The 16,694-nt window shown below is 45.6% G+C and overlaps 16 non-coding genes across 16 annotated transcripts; 8 read left to right on the top strand and 8 right to left on the bottom strand.

The window, feature by feature from the left end:
• Nucleotides 1-424: 424 nt before the first annotated feature.
• TRNAR-ACG (transfer RNA arginine (anticodon ACG)) lies at nt 425-497 on the bottom strand. The gene has a single exon. It is a non-coding gene; the product is annotated as a tRNA-Arg (tRNA).
• Nucleotides 498-1,273: 776 nt separating this feature from the next.
• LOC146820035 (U6 spliceosomal RNA) lies at nt 1,274-1,380 on the top strand. The gene has a single exon (XR_014964513.1). It is a non-coding gene; the product is annotated as a U6 spliceosomal RNA (small nuclear RNA).
• Nucleotides 1,381-2,389: 1,009 nt separating this feature from the next.
• TRNAR-ACG (transfer RNA arginine (anticodon ACG)) lies at nt 2,390-2,462 on the bottom strand. The gene has a single exon. It is a non-coding gene; the product is annotated as a tRNA-Arg (tRNA).
• A 776-nt stretch (nt 2,463-3,238) lies between these two features.
• On the top strand, nt 3,239-3,345 carry LOC146820037 (U6 spliceosomal RNA). Its single transcript, XR_014964039.1, has one exon. It is a non-coding gene; the product is annotated as a U6 spliceosomal RNA (small nuclear RNA).
• A 1,009-nt stretch (nt 3,346-4,354) lies between these two features.
• TRNAC-ACA (transfer RNA cysteine (anticodon ACA)) lies at nt 4,355-4,427 on the bottom strand. The gene has a single exon. It is a non-coding gene; the product is annotated as a tRNA-Cys (tRNA).
• A 778-nt stretch (nt 4,428-5,205) lies between these two features.
• LOC146820039 (U6 spliceosomal RNA) lies at nt 5,206-5,312 on the top strand. Its single transcript, XR_014964050.1, has one exon. It is a non-coding gene; the product is annotated as a U6 spliceosomal RNA (small nuclear RNA).
• A 1,009-nt stretch (nt 5,313-6,321) lies between these two features.
• Nucleotides 6,322-6,394, bottom strand: TRNAC-ACA (transfer RNA cysteine (anticodon ACA)). Its single transcript has one exon. It is a non-coding gene; the product is annotated as a tRNA-Cys (tRNA).
• A 774-nt stretch (nt 6,395-7,168) lies between these two features.
• On the top strand, nt 7,169-7,275 carry LOC146820041 (U6 spliceosomal RNA). Its single transcript, XR_014964061.1, has one exon. It is a non-coding gene; the product is annotated as a U6 spliceosomal RNA (small nuclear RNA).
• A 999-nt stretch (nt 7,276-8,274) lies between these two features.
• Nucleotides 8,275-8,347, bottom strand: TRNAR-ACG (transfer RNA arginine (anticodon ACG)). Its single transcript has one exon. It is a non-coding gene; the product is annotated as a tRNA-Arg (tRNA).
• A 772-nt stretch (nt 8,348-9,119) lies between these two features.
• On the top strand, nt 9,120-9,226 carry LOC146820043 (U6 spliceosomal RNA). The gene has a single exon (XR_014964072.1). It is a non-coding gene; the product is annotated as a U6 spliceosomal RNA (small nuclear RNA).
• Nucleotides 9,227-10,225: 999 nt separating this feature from the next.
• TRNAR-ACG (transfer RNA arginine (anticodon ACG)) lies at nt 10,226-10,298 on the bottom strand. Its single transcript has one exon. It is a non-coding gene; the product is annotated as a tRNA-Arg (tRNA).
• A 786-nt stretch (nt 10,299-11,084) lies between these two features.
• On the top strand, nt 11,085-11,191 carry LOC146820045 (U6 spliceosomal RNA). Its single transcript, XR_014964085.1, has one exon. It is a non-coding gene; the product is annotated as a U6 spliceosomal RNA (small nuclear RNA).
• A 1,847-nt stretch (nt 11,192-13,038) lies between these two features.
• LOC146820046 (U6 spliceosomal RNA) lies at nt 13,039-13,145 on the top strand. Its single transcript, XR_014964096.1, has one exon. It is a non-coding gene; the product is annotated as a U6 spliceosomal RNA (small nuclear RNA).
• Nucleotides 13,146-14,154: 1,009 nt separating this feature from the next.
• Nucleotides 14,155-14,227, bottom strand: TRNAR-ACG (transfer RNA arginine (anticodon ACG)). The gene has a single exon. It is a non-coding gene; the product is annotated as a tRNA-Arg (tRNA).
• A 774-nt stretch (nt 14,228-15,001) lies between these two features.
• On the top strand, nt 15,002-15,108 carry LOC146820048 (U6 spliceosomal RNA). The gene has a single exon (XR_014964107.1). It is a non-coding gene; the product is annotated as a U6 spliceosomal RNA (small nuclear RNA).
• Nucleotides 15,109-16,117: 1,009 nt separating this feature from the next.
• Nucleotides 16,118-16,190, bottom strand: TRNAR-ACG (transfer RNA arginine (anticodon ACG)). Its single transcript has one exon. It is a non-coding gene; the product is annotated as a tRNA-Arg (tRNA).
• Between the last annotated feature and the right edge of the window lie 504 nt (nt 16,191-16,694).

Here is a 16,694-nt window from a genome sequence, read left to right on the forward strand (position 1 = left end):
TAATGAACTGCCTTCCTCTCTCCTTACCTGTGGTTATGCCTGGCTGCTTGGTTCCAGTTGTAGGCCTACATCCCACAGGCAATTTGCTTGTCTCTCTCACACATGTAAATGGGTCAGCACTCAAGTGCACACACCTGCCTGCACCCACAGATCCTCTCACACACACTTTTCTCAACAAGATTTTTTCCTAGTTTAGAGACTCAGAGACCCATGTTGAAATACAAAAGCAGCACACCACATGACGGCCTTCACATAGAATCCAGCAGCAAATGGGAAACTTTTAACCAGCCGTGGTCCTATTACTGCAGCCCTACCATGGAACGACTGCTGGATGAGTCGTGCTCAAGAATATTGAACCTACAACAAGTCTGAGGTAAATAAGAATTCCACAGGAATACCATAAAACAGGGACCTATGACCCTTTCGAGCCAGATAGGAGTCGAACCTACAATCTTCTGATCCGTAGTCAGACGCGTTATCCATTGCGCCACTGGCCCCATGTAAGTACATCCATACTTTTGTCCTTAAGAGGACCAGAAATTGTGTGTGTGTGTGTGTGTGTGTTTTAAAACACCATTCCATCAACCTTTTTAGCCATGTTTACTGCTCACAACCAGAAGACACAAGTAAACCCACCTGAGGGACCTCCTGAAATTCTGTTCTGTCAGGTGTTCCTAACTTATACAAAGGACTTTAGGAGGAGGAAGGACCTAAAAGTCAGGCGAAATGGTCCTAGATCCAAGGAAATGTTTTAGATCAGCCTCAGTTTCTTAAATAGTCTGCATTAACATCATCAGTTCCACGTCTGTGTGGAGCTGATCTTGAGGACTTCTTAATCAGCAGGCGGGTACAACAATAAAGTGTTTAATATTACAATACAGGCGAAAATTCAGACACCTTGTCATAGGCTCACCTTGTCCAGGGACCCAGGCATGCTGCCTTTCCACTCTCAGAGCCCTTCACCTAACCTACTGTGCAGCTGTTTCACCTCTAATATCACTGTTCCACAGGCAGCGTGATGTCACAATGTTCCTTGTCTGTAGCCTGAACCATGAGCCTTTGCAACCCTGGCATAATCTACATACTTCCAATTGGTGAAGTCTTGGACCACAAATGCAGTGAAGAATAATGGATTGTTACTCTTCATTCATTTTTGCCCATTGGCTCAGATTTGAATGCTTACAGGCCATCCGAGCATCTCTGCCAGGCCACCCTATGTCTAGAGACTGTAGATTTAGAGAGTTTATAAACATTGTAGGTTCATCAATGAAGTGTGCTCGCTTCGGCAGCACATATACTAAAATTGGAACGATACAGAGAAGATTAGCGTGGCCCCTGCGCAAGGATGACACGCAAATTCGTGAAGCGTTCCATATTTTTACCAGCTTTCAGGAGAGAAATGTTCTATGTTTTCAAGACTAATTGAAATAATAAAGCAGGTTCCAGTGCTTTCCTCCTAATATGTATTTTTCAATTTTTCTCTCCTCAACATTTTTAATGTATTTACCTCGCAGTAAAGAAGGTGCACTCTATGTGTCCAGCTGCATTTAGCAAGGAAGCCTGCAGGACTTCTGGGACTTTTCTTTCTCTTCTTCAGCCTCCCTGTCATTATTCTTCACAACCCCCAAATCTATACTGCTGCCAGCGATGCGTTGCTTTGTGGGAAGCAAGACAAAGAGAAGGGGAGGGCCTATGCAAATGATGGCCTCAGGGCTGTCTGGGAGTCCCTTTTCAGCAGTACTGTTAAAATCCGCCTTGCAACCAGATTGGTCGGGTAAGCCGAAAAACACCAGGCATGATTGGGCACCGGGTCCTCTAGGCCCTTGGAGGACATATTGGGCCTGCATCCCTCAGTTTCTGAGGTCCAAGAAATGTTCACCCTCCACCCTAATATAGAGGTATTGGCCGATCGTGGCCGATCGGGGCAGAAGGGAGCAGGGCAAGATGCTCATGATCCTGCTCTAATAATGAACTGCCTTCCTCTCTCCTTACCTGTGGTTATGCCTGGCTGCTTGGTTCCAGTTGTAGGCCTACATCCCACAGGCAATTTGCTTGTCTCTCTCACACATGTAAATGGGTCAGCACTCAAGTGCACACACCTGCCTGCACCCACAGATCCTCTCACACACACTTTTCTCAACAAGATTTTTTCCTAGTTTAGAGACTCAGAGACCCATGTTGAAATACAAAAGCAGCACACCACATGACGGCCTTCACATAGAATCCAGCAGCAAATGGGAAACTTTTAACCAGCCGTGGTCCTATTACTGCAGCCCTACCATGGAACGACTGCTGGATGAGTCGTGCTCAAGAATATTGAACCTACAACAAGTCTGAGGTAAATAAGAATTCCACAGGAATACCATAAAACAGGGACCTATGACCCTTTCGAGCCAGATAGGAGTCGAACCTACAATCTTCTGATCCGTAGTCAGACGCGTTATCCATTGCGCCACTGGCCCCATGTAGGTACACCCATACTTTTGTCCTTAAGAGGACCAGAAATTGTGTGTGTGTGTGTGTGTGTGTTTTAAAACACCATTCCATCAACCTTTTTAGCCATGTTTACTGCTCACAACCAGAAGACACAAGTAAACCCACCTGAGGGACCTCCTGAAATTCTGTTCTGTCAGGTGTTCCTAACTTATACAAAGGACTTTAGGAGGAGGAAGGACCTAAAAGTCAGGCGAAATGGTCCTAGATCCAAGGAAATGTTTTAGATCAGCCTCAGTTTCTTAAATAGTCTGCATTAACATCATCAGTTCCACGTCTGTGTGGAGCTGATCTTAAGGACTTCTTAATCAGCAGGCGGGTACAACAATAAAGTGTTTAATATTACAATACAGGCGAAAATTCAGACACCTTGTCATAGGCTCACCTTGTCCAGGGACCCAGGCATGCTGCCTTTCCACTCTCAGAGCCCTTCACCTAACCTACTGTGCAGCTGTTTCACCTCTAATATCACTGTTCCACAGGCAGCGTGATGTCACAATGTTCCTTGTCTGTAGCCTGAACCATGAGCCTTTGCAACCCTGGCATAATCTACATACTTCCAATTGGTGAAGTCTTGGACCACAAATGCAGTGAAGAATAATGGATTGTTACTCTTCATTCATTTTTGCCCATTGGCTCAGATTTGAATGCTTACAGGCCATCCGAGCATCTCTGCCAGGCCACCCTATGTCTAGAGACTGTAGATTTAGAGAGTTTATAAACATTGTAGGTTCATCAATGAAGTGTGCTCGCTTCGGCAGCACATATACTAAAATTGGAACGATACAGAGAAGATTAGCATGGCCCCTGCGCAAGGATGACACGCAAATTCGTGAAGCGTTCCATATTTTTACCAGCTTTCAGGAGAGAAATGTTCTATGTTTTCAAGACTAATTGAAATAATAAAGCAGGTTCCAGTGCTTTCCTCCTAATATGTATTTTTCAATTTTTCTCTCCTCAACATTTTTAATGTATTTACCTCGCAGTAAAGAAGGTGCACTCTATGTGTCCAGCTGCATTTAGCAAGGAAGCCTGCAGGACTTCTGGGACTTTTCTTTCTCTTCTTCAGCCTCCCTGTCATTATTCTTCACAACCCCCAAATCTATACTGCTGCCAGCGATGCGTTGCTTTGTGGGAAGCAAGACAAAGAGAAGGGGAGGGCCTATGCAAATGATGGCCTCAGGGCTGTCTGGGAGTCCCTTTTCAGCAGTACTGTTAAAATCCGCCTTGCAACCAGATTGGTCGGGTAAGCCGAAAAACACCAGGCATGATTGGGCACCGGGTCCTCTAGGCCCTTGGAGGACATATTGGGCCTGCATCCCTCAGTTTCTGAGGTCCAAGAAATGTTCACCCTCCACCCTAATAGAGAGGTCTTGGCCGATCGTGGCCGATCGGGGCAGAAGGGAGCAGGGCAAGATGCTCATGATCCTGCTCTAATAATGAACTGCCTTCCTCTCTCCTTACCTGTGGTTATGCCTGGCTGCTTGGTTCCAGTTGTAGGCCTACATCCCACAGGCAATTTGCTTGTCTCTCTCACACATGTAAATGGGTCAGCACTCAAGTGCACACACCTGCCTGCACCCACAGATCCTCTCACACACACTTTTCTCAACAAGATTTTTTCCTAGTTTAGAGACTCAGAGACCCATGTTGAAATACAAAAGCAGCACACCACATGACGGCCTTCACATAGAATCCAGCAGCAAATGGGAAACTTTTAACCAGCCGTGGTCCTATTACTGCAGCCCTACCATGGAACGACTGCTGGATGAGTCGTGCTCAAGAATATTGAACCTACAACAAGTCTGAGGTAAATAAGAATTCCACAGGAATACCATAAAACAGGGACCTATGACCCTTTCGAGCCAGATAGGAGTCGAACCTACAATCTTCTGATCTGTAGTCAGACGCGTTATCCATTGCGCCACTGGCCCCATGTAGGTACACCCATACTTTTGTCCTTAAGAGGACCAGAAATTGTGTGTGTGTGTGTGTGTGTGTGTTTTAAAACACCATTCCATCAACCTTTTTAGCCATGTTTACTGCTCACAACCAGAAGACACAAGTAAACCCACCTGAGGGACCTCCTGAAATTCTGTTCTGTCAGGTGTTCCTAACTTATACAAAGGACTTTAGGAGGAGGAAGGACCTAAAAGTCAGGCGAAATGGTCCTAGATCCAAGGAAATGTTTTAGATCAGCCTCAGTTTCTTAAATAGTCTGCATTAACATCATCAGTTCCACGTCTGTGTGGAGCTGATCTTGCGGACTTCTTAATCAGCAGGCGGGTACAACAATAAAGTGTTTAATATTACAATACAGGCGAAAATTCAGACACCTTGTCATAGGCTCACCTTGTCCAGGGACCCAGGCATGCTGCCTTTCCACTCTCAGAGCCCTTCACCTAACCTACTGTGCAGCTGTTTCACCTCTAATATCACTGTTCCACAGGCAGCGTGATGTCACAATGTTCCTTGTCTGTAGCCTGAACCATGAGCCTTTGCAACCCTGGCATAATCTACATACTTCCAATTGGTGAAGTCTTGGACCACAAATGCAGTGAAGAATAATGGATTGTTACTCTTCATTCATTTTTGCCCATTGGCTCAGATTTGAATGCTTACAGGCCATCCGAGCATCTCTGCCAGGCCACCCTATGTCTAGAGACTGTAGATTTAGAGAGTTTATAAACATTGTAGGTTCATCAATGAAGTGTGCTCGCTTCGGCAGCACATATACTAAAATTGGAACGATACAGAGAAGATTAGCATGGCCCCTGCGCAAGGATGACACGCAAATTCGTGAAGCGTTCCATATTTTTACCAGCTTTCAGGGGAGAAATGTTCTATGTTTTCAAGACTAATTGAAATAATAAAGCAGGTTCCAGTGCTTTCCTCCTAATATGTATTTTTCAATTTTTCTCTCCTCAACATTTTTAATGTATTTACCTCGCAGTAAAGAAGGTGCACTCTATGTGTCCAGCTGCATTTAGCAAGGAAGCCTGCAGGACTTCTGGGACTTTTCTTTCTCTTCTTCAGCCTCCCTGTCATTATTCTTCACAACCCCCAAATCTATACTGCTGCCAGCGATGCGTTGCTTTGTGGGAAGCAAGACAAAGAGAAGGGGAGGGCCTATGCAAATGATGGCCTCAGGGCTGTCTGGGAGTCCCTTTTCAGCAGTACTGTTAAAATCCGCCTTGCAACCAGATTGGTCGGGTAAGCCGAAAAACACCAGGCATGATTGGGCACCGGGTCCTCTAGGCCCTTGGAGGACATATTGGGCCTGCATCCCTCAGTTTCTGAGGTCCAAGAAATGTTCACCCTCCACCCTAATAGAGAGGTCTTGGCCGATCGTGGCCGATCGGGGCAGAAGGGAGCAGGGCAAGATGCTCATGATCCTGCTCTAATAATGAACTGCCTTCCTCTCTCCTTACCTGTGGTTATGCCTGGCTGCTTGGTTCCAGTTGTAGGCCTACATCCCACAGGCAATTTGCTTGTCTCTCTCACACATGTAAATGGGTCAGCACTCAAGTGCACACACCTGCCTGCACCCACAGATCCTCTCACACACACTTTTCTCAACAAGATTTTTTCCTAGTTTAGAGACTCAGAGACCCATGTTGAAATACAAAAGCAGCACACCACATGACGGCCTTCACATAGAATCCAGCAGCAAATGGGAAACTTTTAACCAGCCGTGGTCCTATTACTGCAGCCCTACCATGGAACGACTGCTGGATGAGTCGTGCTCAAGAATATTGAACCTACAACAAGTCTGAGGTAAATAAGAATTCCACAGGAATACCATAAAACAGGGACCTATGACCCTTTCGAGCCAGATAGGAGTCGAACCTACAATCTTCTGATCTGTAGTCAGACGCGTTATCCATTGCGCCACTGGCCCCATGTAGGTACACCCATACTTTTGTCCTTAAGAGGACCAGAAATTGTGTGTGTGTGTGTGTGTGTTTTAAAACACCATTCCATCAACCTTTTTAGCCATGTTTACTGCTCACAACCAGAAGACACAAGTAAACCCACCTGAGGGACCTCCTGAAATTCTGTTCTGTCAGGTGTTCCTAACTTATACAAAGGACTTTAGGAGGAGGAAGGACCTAAAAGTCAGGCGAAATGGTCCTAGATCCAAGGAAATGTTTTAGATCAGCCTCAGTTTCTTAAATAGTCTGCATTAACATCATCAGTTCCACGTCTGTGTGGAGCTGATCTTGCGGACTTCTTAATCAGCAGGCGGGTACAACAATAAAGTGTTTAATATTACAATACAGGCGAAAATTCAGACACCTTGTCATAGGCTCACCTTGTCCAGGGACCCAGGCATGCTGCCTTTCCACTCTCAGAGCCCTTCACCTAACCTACTGTGCAGCTGTTTCACCTCTAATATCACTGTTCCACAGGCAGCGTGATGTCACAATGTTCCTTGTCTGTAGCCTGAACCATGAGCCTTTGCAACCCTGGCATAATCTACATACTTCCAATTGGTGAAGTCTTGGACCACAAATGCAGTGAAGAATAATGGATTGTTACTCTTCATTCATTTTTGCCCATTGGCTCAGATTTGAATGCTTACAGGCCATCCGAGCATCTCTGCCAGGCCACCCTATGTCTAGAGACTGTAGATTTAGAGAGTTTATAAACATTGTAGGTTCATCAATGAAGTGTGCTCGCTTCGGCAGCACATATACTAAAATTGGAACGATACAGAGAAGATTAGCATGGCCCCTGCGCAAGGATGACACGCAAATTCGTGAAGCGTTCCATATTTTTACCAGCTTTCAGGGGAGAAATGTTCTATGTTTTCAAGACTAATTGAAATAATAAAGCAGGTTCCAGTGCTTTCCTCCTAATATGTATTTTTCAATTTTTCTCTCCTCAACATTTTTAATGTATTTACCTCGCAGTAAAGAAGGTGCACTCTATGTGTCCAGCTGCATTTAGCAAGGAAGCCTGCAGGACTTCTGGGACTTTTCTTTCTCTTCTTCAGCCTCCCTGTCATTATTCTTCACAACCCCCAAATCTATACTGCTGCCAGCGATGCGTTGCTTTGTGGGAAGCAAGACAAAGAGAAGGGGAGGGCCTATGCAAATGATGGCCTCAGGGCTGTCTGGGAGTCCCTTTTCAGCAGTACTGTTAAAATCCGCCTTGCAACCAGATTGGTCGGGTAAGCTGAAAAACACCAGGCATGATTGGGCACCAGGTCCTCTAGGCCCTTGGAGGACATATTGGGCCTGCATCCCTCAGTTTCTGAGGTCCAAGAAATGTTCACCCTCCACCCTAATAGAGAGGTCTTGGCCGATCGGGGCAGAAGGGAGCAGGGCAAGATGCTCATGATCCTGCTCTAATAATGAACTGCCTTCCTCCCTCCTTACCTGTGGTTATGCCTGGCTGCTTGGTTCCAGTTGTAGGCCTACATCCCACAGGCAATTTGCTTGTCTCTCTCACACATGTAAATAGGTCAGCACTCAAGTGCACACACCTGCCTGCACCCACAGATCCTCTCACACACACTTTTCTCAACAAGATTTTTTCCTAGTTTAGAGACTCAGAGACCCATGTTGAAATACAAAAGCAGCACACCACATGACGGCCTTCACATAGAATCCAGCAGCAAATGGGAAACTTTTAACTAGCCGTGGTCCTATTACTGCAGCCCTACCATGGAACGACTGCTGGATGAGTCGTGCTCGAGAATATTGAACCTACAACAAGTCTGAGGTAAATAAGAATTCCACAGGAATACCATAAAACAGGGACCTATGACCCTTTCGAGCCAGATAGGAATCGAACCTACAATCTTCTGATCCGTAGTCAGACGCGTTATCCATTGCGCCACTGGCCCCATGTAGGTACACCCATACTTTTGTCCTTAAGAGGACCAGAAATTGTGTGTGTGTGTGTGTGTTTTAAAACACCATTCCATCAACCTTTTTAGCCATGTTTACTGCTCACAACCAGAAGACACAAGTAAACCCACCTGAGGGACCTCCTGAAATTCTGTTCTGTCAGGTGTTCCTAACTTATACAAAGGACTTTAGGAGGAGGAAGGACCTAAAAGTCAGGCGAAATGGTCCTAGATCCAAGGAAATGTTTTAGATCAGCCTCAGTTTCTTAAATAGTCTGCATTAACATCATCAGTTCCACGTCTGTGTGGAGCTGATCTTGAGGACTTCTTAATCAGCAGGCGGGTACAACAATAAAGTGTTTAATATTACAATACAGGCGAAAATTCAGACACCTTGTCATAGGCTCACCTTGTCCAGGGACCCAGGCATGCTGCCTTTCCACTCTCAGAGCCCTTCACCTAACCTACTGTGCAGCTGTTTCACCTCTAATATCACTGTTCCACAGGCAGCGTGATGTCACAATGTTCCTTGTCTGTAGCCTGAACCATGAGCCTTTGCAACCCTGGCATAATCTACATACTTCCAATTGGTGAAGTCTTGGACCACAAATGCAGTGAAGAATAATGGATTGTTACTCTTCATTCATTTTTGCCCATTGGCTCAGATTTGAATGCTTACAGGCCATCCGAGCATCTCTGCCAGGCCACCCTATGTCTAGAGACTGTAGATTTAGAGAGTTTATAAACATTGTAGGTTCATCAATGAAGTGTGCTCGCTTCGGCAGCACATATACTAAAATTGGAACGATACAGAGAAGATTAGCATGGCCCCTGCGCAAGGATGACACGCAAATTCGTGAAGCGTTCCATATTTTTACCAGCTTTCAGGAGAGAAATGTTCTATGTTTTCAAGACTAATTGAAATAATAAAGCAGGTTCCAGTGCTTTCCTCCTAATATGTATTTTTCAATTTTTCTCTCCTCAACATTTTTAATGTATTTACCTCGCAGTAAAGAAGGTGCACTCTATGTGTCCAGCTGCATTTAGCAAGGAAGCCTGCAGGACTTCTGGGACTTTTCTTTCTCTTCTTCAGCCTCCCTGTCATTATTCTTCACAACCCCCAAATCTATACTGCTGCCAGCGATGCGTTGCTTTGTGGGAAGCAAGACAAAGAGAAGGGGAGGGCCTATGCAAATGATGGCCTCAGGGCTGTCTGGGAGTCCCTTTTCAGCAGTACTGTTAAAATCCGCCTTGCAACCAGATTGGTCGGGTAAGCTGAAAAACACCAGGCATGATTGGGCACCGGGTCCTCTAGGCCCTTGGAGGACATATTGGGCCTGCATCCCTCAGTTTCTGAGGTCCAAGAAATGTTCACCCTCCACCCTAATAGAGAGGTCTTGGCCGATCGGGGCAGAAGGGAGCAGGGCAAGATGCTCATGATCCTGCTCTAATAATGAACTGCCTTCCTCTCTCCTTACCTGTGGTTATGCCTGGCTGCTTGGTTCCAGTTGTAGGCCTACATCCCACAGGCAATTTGCTTGTCTCTCTCACACATGTAAATGGGTCAGCACTCAAGTGCACACACCTGCCTGCACCCACAGATCCTCTCACACACACTTTTCTCAACAAGATTTTTTCCTAGTTTAGAGACTCAGAGACCCATGTTGGAATACAAAAGCAGCACACCACATGACGGCCTTCACATAGAATCCAGCAGCAAATGGGTAACTTTTAACCAGCCGTGGTCCTATTACTGCAGCCCTACCATGGAACGACTGCTGGATGAGTCGTGCTCAAGAATATTGAACCTACAACAAGTCTGAGGTAAATAAGAATTCCACAGGAATACCATAAAACAGGGACCTATGACCCTTTCGAGCCAGATAGGAGTCGAACCTACAATCTTCTGATCCGTAGTCAGACGCGTTATCCATTGCGCCACCGGCCCCATGTAGGTACACCCATACTTTTGTCCTTAAGAGGACCAGAAATTGTGTGTGTGTGTGTGTGTGTGTGTGTGTGTGTTTTAAAACACCATTCCATCAACCTTTTTAGCCATGTTTACTGCTCACAACCAGAAGACACAAGTAAACCCACCTGAGGGACCTCCTGAAATTCTGTTCTGTCAGGTGTTCCTAACTTATACAAAGGACTTTAGGAGGAGGAAGGACCTAAAAGTCAGGCGAAATGGTCCTAGATCCAAGGAAATGTTTTAGATCAGCCTCAGTTTCTTAAATAGTCTGCATTAACATCATCAGTTCCACGTCTGTGTGGAGCTGATCTTGCGGACTTCTTAATCAGCAGGCGGGTACAACAATAAAGTGTTTAATATTACAATACAGGCGAAAATTCAGACACCTTGTCATAGGCTCACCTTGTCCAGGGACCCAGGCATGCTGCCTTTCCACTCTCAGAGCCCTTCACCTAACCTACTGTGCAGCTGTTTCACCTCTAATATCACTGTTCCACAGGCAGCGTGATGTCACAATGTTCCTTGTCTGTAGCCTGAACCATGAGCCTTTGCAACCCTGGCATAATCTACATACTTCCAATTGGTGAAGTCTTGGACCACAAATGCAGTGAAGAATAATGGATTGTTACTCTTCATTCATTTTTGCCCATTGGCTCAGATTTGAATGCTTACAGGCCATCCGAGCATCTCTGCCACGCCACCCTATGTCTAGAGACTGTAGATTTAGAGAGTTTATAAACATTGTAGGTTCATCAATGAAGTGTGCTCGCTTCGGCAGCACATATACTAAAATTGGAACGATACAGAGAAGATTAGCATGGCCCCTGCGCAAGGATGACACGCAAATTCGTGAAGCGTTCCATATTTTTACCAGCTTTCAGGAGAGAAATGTTCTATGTTTTCAAGACTAATTGAAATAATAAAGCAGGTTCCAGTGCTTTCCTCCTAATATGTATTTTTCAATTTTTCTCTCCTCAACATTTTTAATGTATTTACCTCGCAGTAAAGAAGGTGCACTCTATGTGTCCAGCTGCATTTAGCAAGGAAGCCTGCAGGACTTCTGGGACTTTTCTTTCTCTTCTTCAGCCTCCCTGTCATTATTCTTCACAACCCCCAAATCTATACTGCTGCCAGCGATGCGTTGCTTTGTGGGAAGCAAGACAAAGAGAAGGGGAGGGCCTATGCAAATGATGGCCTCAGGGCTGTCTGGGAGTCCCTTTTCAGCAGTACTGTTAAAATCCGCCTTGCAACCAGATTGGTCGGGTAAGCTGAAAAACACCAGGCATGATTGGGCACCGGGTCCTCTAGGCCCTTGGAGGACATATTGGGCCTGCATCCCTCAGTTTCTGAGGTCCAAGAAATGTTCACCCTCCACCCTAATAGAGAGGTCGTGGCCGATCGGGGCAGAAGGGAGCAGGGCAAGATGCTCATGATCCTGCTCTAATAATGAACTGCCTTCCTCTCTCCTTACCTGTGGTTATGCCTGGCTGCTTGGTTCCAGTTGTAGGCCTACATCCCACAGGCAATTTGCTTGTCTCTCTCACACATGTAAATGGGTCAGCACTCAAGTGCACACACCTGCCTGCACCCACGGATCCTCTCACACACACTTTTCTCAACAAGATTTTTTCCTAGTTTAGAGACTCAGAGACCCATGTTGAAATACAAAAGCAGCACACCACATGACGGCCTTCACATAGAATCCAGCAGCAAATGAGAAACTTTTAACTAGCCGTGGTCCTATTACTGCAGCCCTACCATGGAACGACTGCTGGATGAGTCGTGCTCGAGAATATTGAACCTACAACAAGTCTGAGGTAAATAAGAATTCCACAGGAATACCATAAACAGGGACCTATGACCCTTTCGAGCCAGATAGGAATCAAACCTACAATCGTCTGATCCGTAGTCAGACGCGTTATCCATTGCGCCACTGGCCCCATGTAGGTACACCCATACTTTTGTCCTTAAGAGGACCAGAAATTGTGTGTGTGTGTGTGTGTGTGTTTTAAAACACCATTCCATCAACCTTTTTAGCCATGTTTACTGCTCACAACCAGAAGACACAAGTAAACCCACCTGAGGGACCTCCTGAAATTCTGTTCTGTCAGGTGTTCCTAACTTATACAAAGGACTTTAGGAGGAGGAAGGACCTAAAAGTCAGGCGAAATGGTCCTAGATCCAAGGAAATGTTTTAGATCAGCCTCAGTTTCTTAAATAGTCTGCATTAACATCATCAGTTCCACGTCTGTGTGGAGCTGATCTTGAGGACTTCTTAATCAGCAGGCGGGTACAACAATAAAGTGTTTAATATTACAATACAGGCGAAAATTCAGACACCTTGTCATAGGCTCACCTTGTCCAGGGACCCAGGCATGCTGCCTTTCCACTCTCAGAGCCCTTCACCTAACCTACTGTGCAGCTGTTTCACCTCTAATATCACTGTTCCACAGGCAGCGTGATGTCACAATGTTCCTTGTCTGTAGCCTGAACCATGAGCCTTTGCAACCCTGGCATAATCTACATACTTCCAATTGGTGAAGTCTTGGACCACAAATGCAGTGAAGAATAATGGATTGTTACTCTTCATTCATTTTTGCCCATTGGCTCAGATTTGAATGCTTACAGGCCATCCGAGCATCTCTGCCAGGCCACCCTATGTCTAGAGACTGTAGATTTAGAGAGTTTATAAACATTGTAGGTTCATCAATGAAGTGTGCTCGCTTCGGCAGCACATATACTAAAATTGGAACGATACAGAGAAGATTAGCATGGCCCCTGCGCAAGGATGACACGCAAATTCGTGAAGCGTTCCATATTTTTACCAGCTTTCAGGGGAGAAATGTTCTATGTTTTCAAGACTAATTGAAATAATAAAGCAGGTTCCAGTGCTTTCCTCCTAATATGTATTTTTCAATTTTTCTCTCCTCAACATTTTTAATGTATTTACCTCGCAGTAAAGAAGGTGCACTCTATGTGTCCAGCTGCATTTAGCAAGGAAGCCTGCAGGACTTCTGGGACTTTTCTTTCTCTTCTTCAGCCTCCCTGTCATTATTCTTCACAACCCCCAAATCTATACTGCTGCCAGCGATGCGTTGCTTTGTGGGAAGCAAGACAAAGAGAAGGGGAGGGCCTATGCAAATGATGGCCTCAGGGCTGTCTGGGAGTCCCTTTTCAGCAGTACTGTTAAAATCCGCCTTGCAACCAGATTGGTCTGGTAAGCTGAAAAATACCAGGCATGATTGGGCACCGGGTCCTCTAGGCCCTTGGAGGACATATTGGGCCTGCATCCCTCAGTTTCTGAGGTCCAAGAAATGTTCACCCTCTACCCTAATAGAGAGGTCTTGGCCGATCGTGGCCGATCGGGGCAAAAGGGAGCAGGGCAAGATGCTCATGATCCTGCTCTAATAATGAACTGCCTTCCTCTCTCCTTACCTGTGGTTATGCCTGGCTGCTTGGTTCCAGTTGTAGGCCTACATCCCACAGGCAATTTGCTTGTCTCTCTCACACATGTAAATGGGTCAGCACTCAAGTGCACACACCTGCCTGCACCCACAGATCCTCTCACACACACTTTTCTCAACAAGATTTTTTCCTAGTTTAGAGACTCAGAGACCCATGTTGAAATACAAAAGCAGCACACCACATGACGGCCTTCACATAGAATCCAGCAGCAAATGGGAAACTTTTAACCAGCCGTGGTCCTATTACTGCAGCCCTACCATGGAACGACTGCTGGATGAGTCGTGCTCAAGAATATTGAACCTACAACAAGTCTGAGGTAAATAAGAATTCCACAGGAATACCATAAAACAGGGACCTATGACCCTTTCGAGCCAGATAGGAGTCGAACCTACAATCTTCTGATCCGTAGTCAGACACGTTATCCATTGCGCCACTGGCCCCATGTAGGTACACCCATACTTTTGTCCTTAAGAGGACCAGAAATTGTGTGTGTGTGTGTGTGTGTTTTAAAACACCATTCCATCAACCTTTTTAGCCATGTTTACTGCTCACAACCAGAAGACACAAGTAAACCCACCTGAGGGACCTCCTGAAATTCTGTTCTGTCAGGTGTTCCTAACTTATACAAAGGACTTTAGGAGGAGGAAGGACCTAAAAGTCAGGCGAAATGGTCCTAGATCCAAGGAAATGTTTTAGATCAGCCTCAGTTTCTTAAATAGTCTGCATTAACATCATCAGTTCCACGTCTGTGTGGAGCTGATCTTGAGGACTTCTTAATCAGCAGGCGGGTACAACAATAAAGTGTTTAATATTACAATACAGGTGAAAATTCAGACACCTTGTCATAGGCTCACCTTGTCCAGGGACCCAGGCATGCTGCCTTTCCACTCTCAGAGCCCTTCACCTAACCTACTGTGCAGCTGTTTCACCTCTAATATCACTGTTCCACAGGCAGCGTGATGTCACAATGTTCCTTGTCTGTAGCCTGAACCATGAGCCTTTGCAACCCTGGCATAATCTACATACTTCCAATTGGTGAAGTCTTGGACCACAAATGCAGTGAAGAATAATGGATTGTTACTCTTCATTCATTTTTGCCCATTGGCTCAGATTTGAATGCTTACAGGCCATCCGAGCATCTCTGCCAGGCCACCCTATGTCTAGAGACTGTAGATTTAGAGAGTTTATAAACATTGTAGGTTCATCAATGAAGTGTGCTCGCTTCGGCAGCACATATACTAAAATTGGAACGATACAGAGAAGATTAGCATGGCCCCTGCGCAAGGATGACACGCAAATTCGTGAAGCGTTCCATATTTTTACCAGCTTTCAGGAGAGAAATGTTCTATGTTTTCAAGACTAATTGAAATAATAAAGCAGGTTCCAGTGCTTTCCTCCTAATATGTATTTTTCAATTTTTCTCTCCTCAACATTTTTAATGTATTTACCTCGCAGTAAAGAAGGTGCACTCTATGTGTCCAGCTGCATTTAGCAAGGAAGCCTGCAGGACTTCTGGGACTTTTCTTTCTCTTCTTCAGCCTCCCTGTCATTATTCTTCACAACCCCCAAATCTATACTGCTGCCAGCGATGCGTTGCTTTGTGGGAAGCAAGACAAAGAGAAGGGGAGGGCCTATGCAAATGATGGCCTCAGGGCTGTCTGGGAGTCCCTTTTCAGCAGTACTGTTAAAATCCGCCTTGCAACCAAATTGGTCGGGTAAGCTGAAAAACACAAGGCATGATTGGGCACCGGGTCCTCTAGGCCCTTGGAGGACATATTGGGCCTGCATCCCTCAGTTTCTGAGGTCCAAGAAATGTTCACCCTCCACCCTAATAGAGAGGTATTGGCCGATCGTGGCCGATCGGGGCAGAAGGGAGCAGGGCAAGATGCTCATGATCCTGCTCTAATAATGAACTGCCTTCCTCTCTCCTTACCTGTGGTTATGCCTGGCTGCTTGGTTCCAGTTGTAGGCCTACATCCCACAGGCAATTTGCTTGTCTCTCTCACACATGTAAATGGGTCAGCACTCAAGTGCACACACCTGCCTGCACCCACAGATCCTCTCACACACACTTTTCTCAACAAGATTTTTTCCTAGTTTAGAGACTCAGAGACCCATGTTGAAATACAAAAGCAGCACACCACATGACGGCCTTCACATAGAATCCAGCAGCAAATGGGAAACTTTTAACTAGCCGTGGTCCTATTACTGCAGCCCTACCATGGAACGACTGCTGGATGAGTCGTGCTCGAGAATATTGAACCTACAACAAGTCTGAGGTAAATAAGAATTCCACAGGAATACCATAAAACATGGACCTATGACCCTTTCGAGCCAGATAGGAATCAAACCTACAATCTTCTGATCCGTAGTCAGACGCGTTATCCATTGCGCCACTGGCCCCATGTAGGTACACCCATACTTTTGTCCTTAAGAGGACCAGAAATTGTGTGTGTGTGTGTGTGTGTGTGTGTGTGTGTTTTAAAACACCATTCCATCAACCTTTTTAGCCATGTTTACTGCTCACAACCAGAAGACACAAGTAAACCCACCTGAGGGACCTCCTGAAATTCTGTTCTGTCAGGTGTTCCTAACTTATACAAAGGACTTTAGGAGGAGGAAGGACCTAAAAGTCAGGCGAAATGGTCCTAGATCCAAGGAAATGTTTTAGATCAGCCTCAGTTTCTTAAATAGTCTGCATTAACATCATCAGTTCCACGTCTGTGTGGAGCTGATCTTGAGGACTTCTTAATCAGCAGGCGGGTACAACAATAAAGTGTTTAATATTACAATACAGGCGAAAATTCAGACACCTTGTCATAGGCTCACCTTGTCCAGGGACCCAGGCATGCTGCCTTTCCACTCTCAGAGCCCTTCACCTAACCTACTGTGCAGCTGTTTCACCTC

This window comes from Triturus cristatus, chromosome 6 (assembly GCF_964204655.1).
Source record: "Triturus cristatus chromosome 6, aTriCri1.1, whole genome shotgun sequence".
In the NCBI taxonomy this organism is placed as follows: domain Eukaryota; kingdom Metazoa; phylum Chordata; class Amphibia; order Caudata; family Salamandridae; genus Triturus; species Triturus cristatus.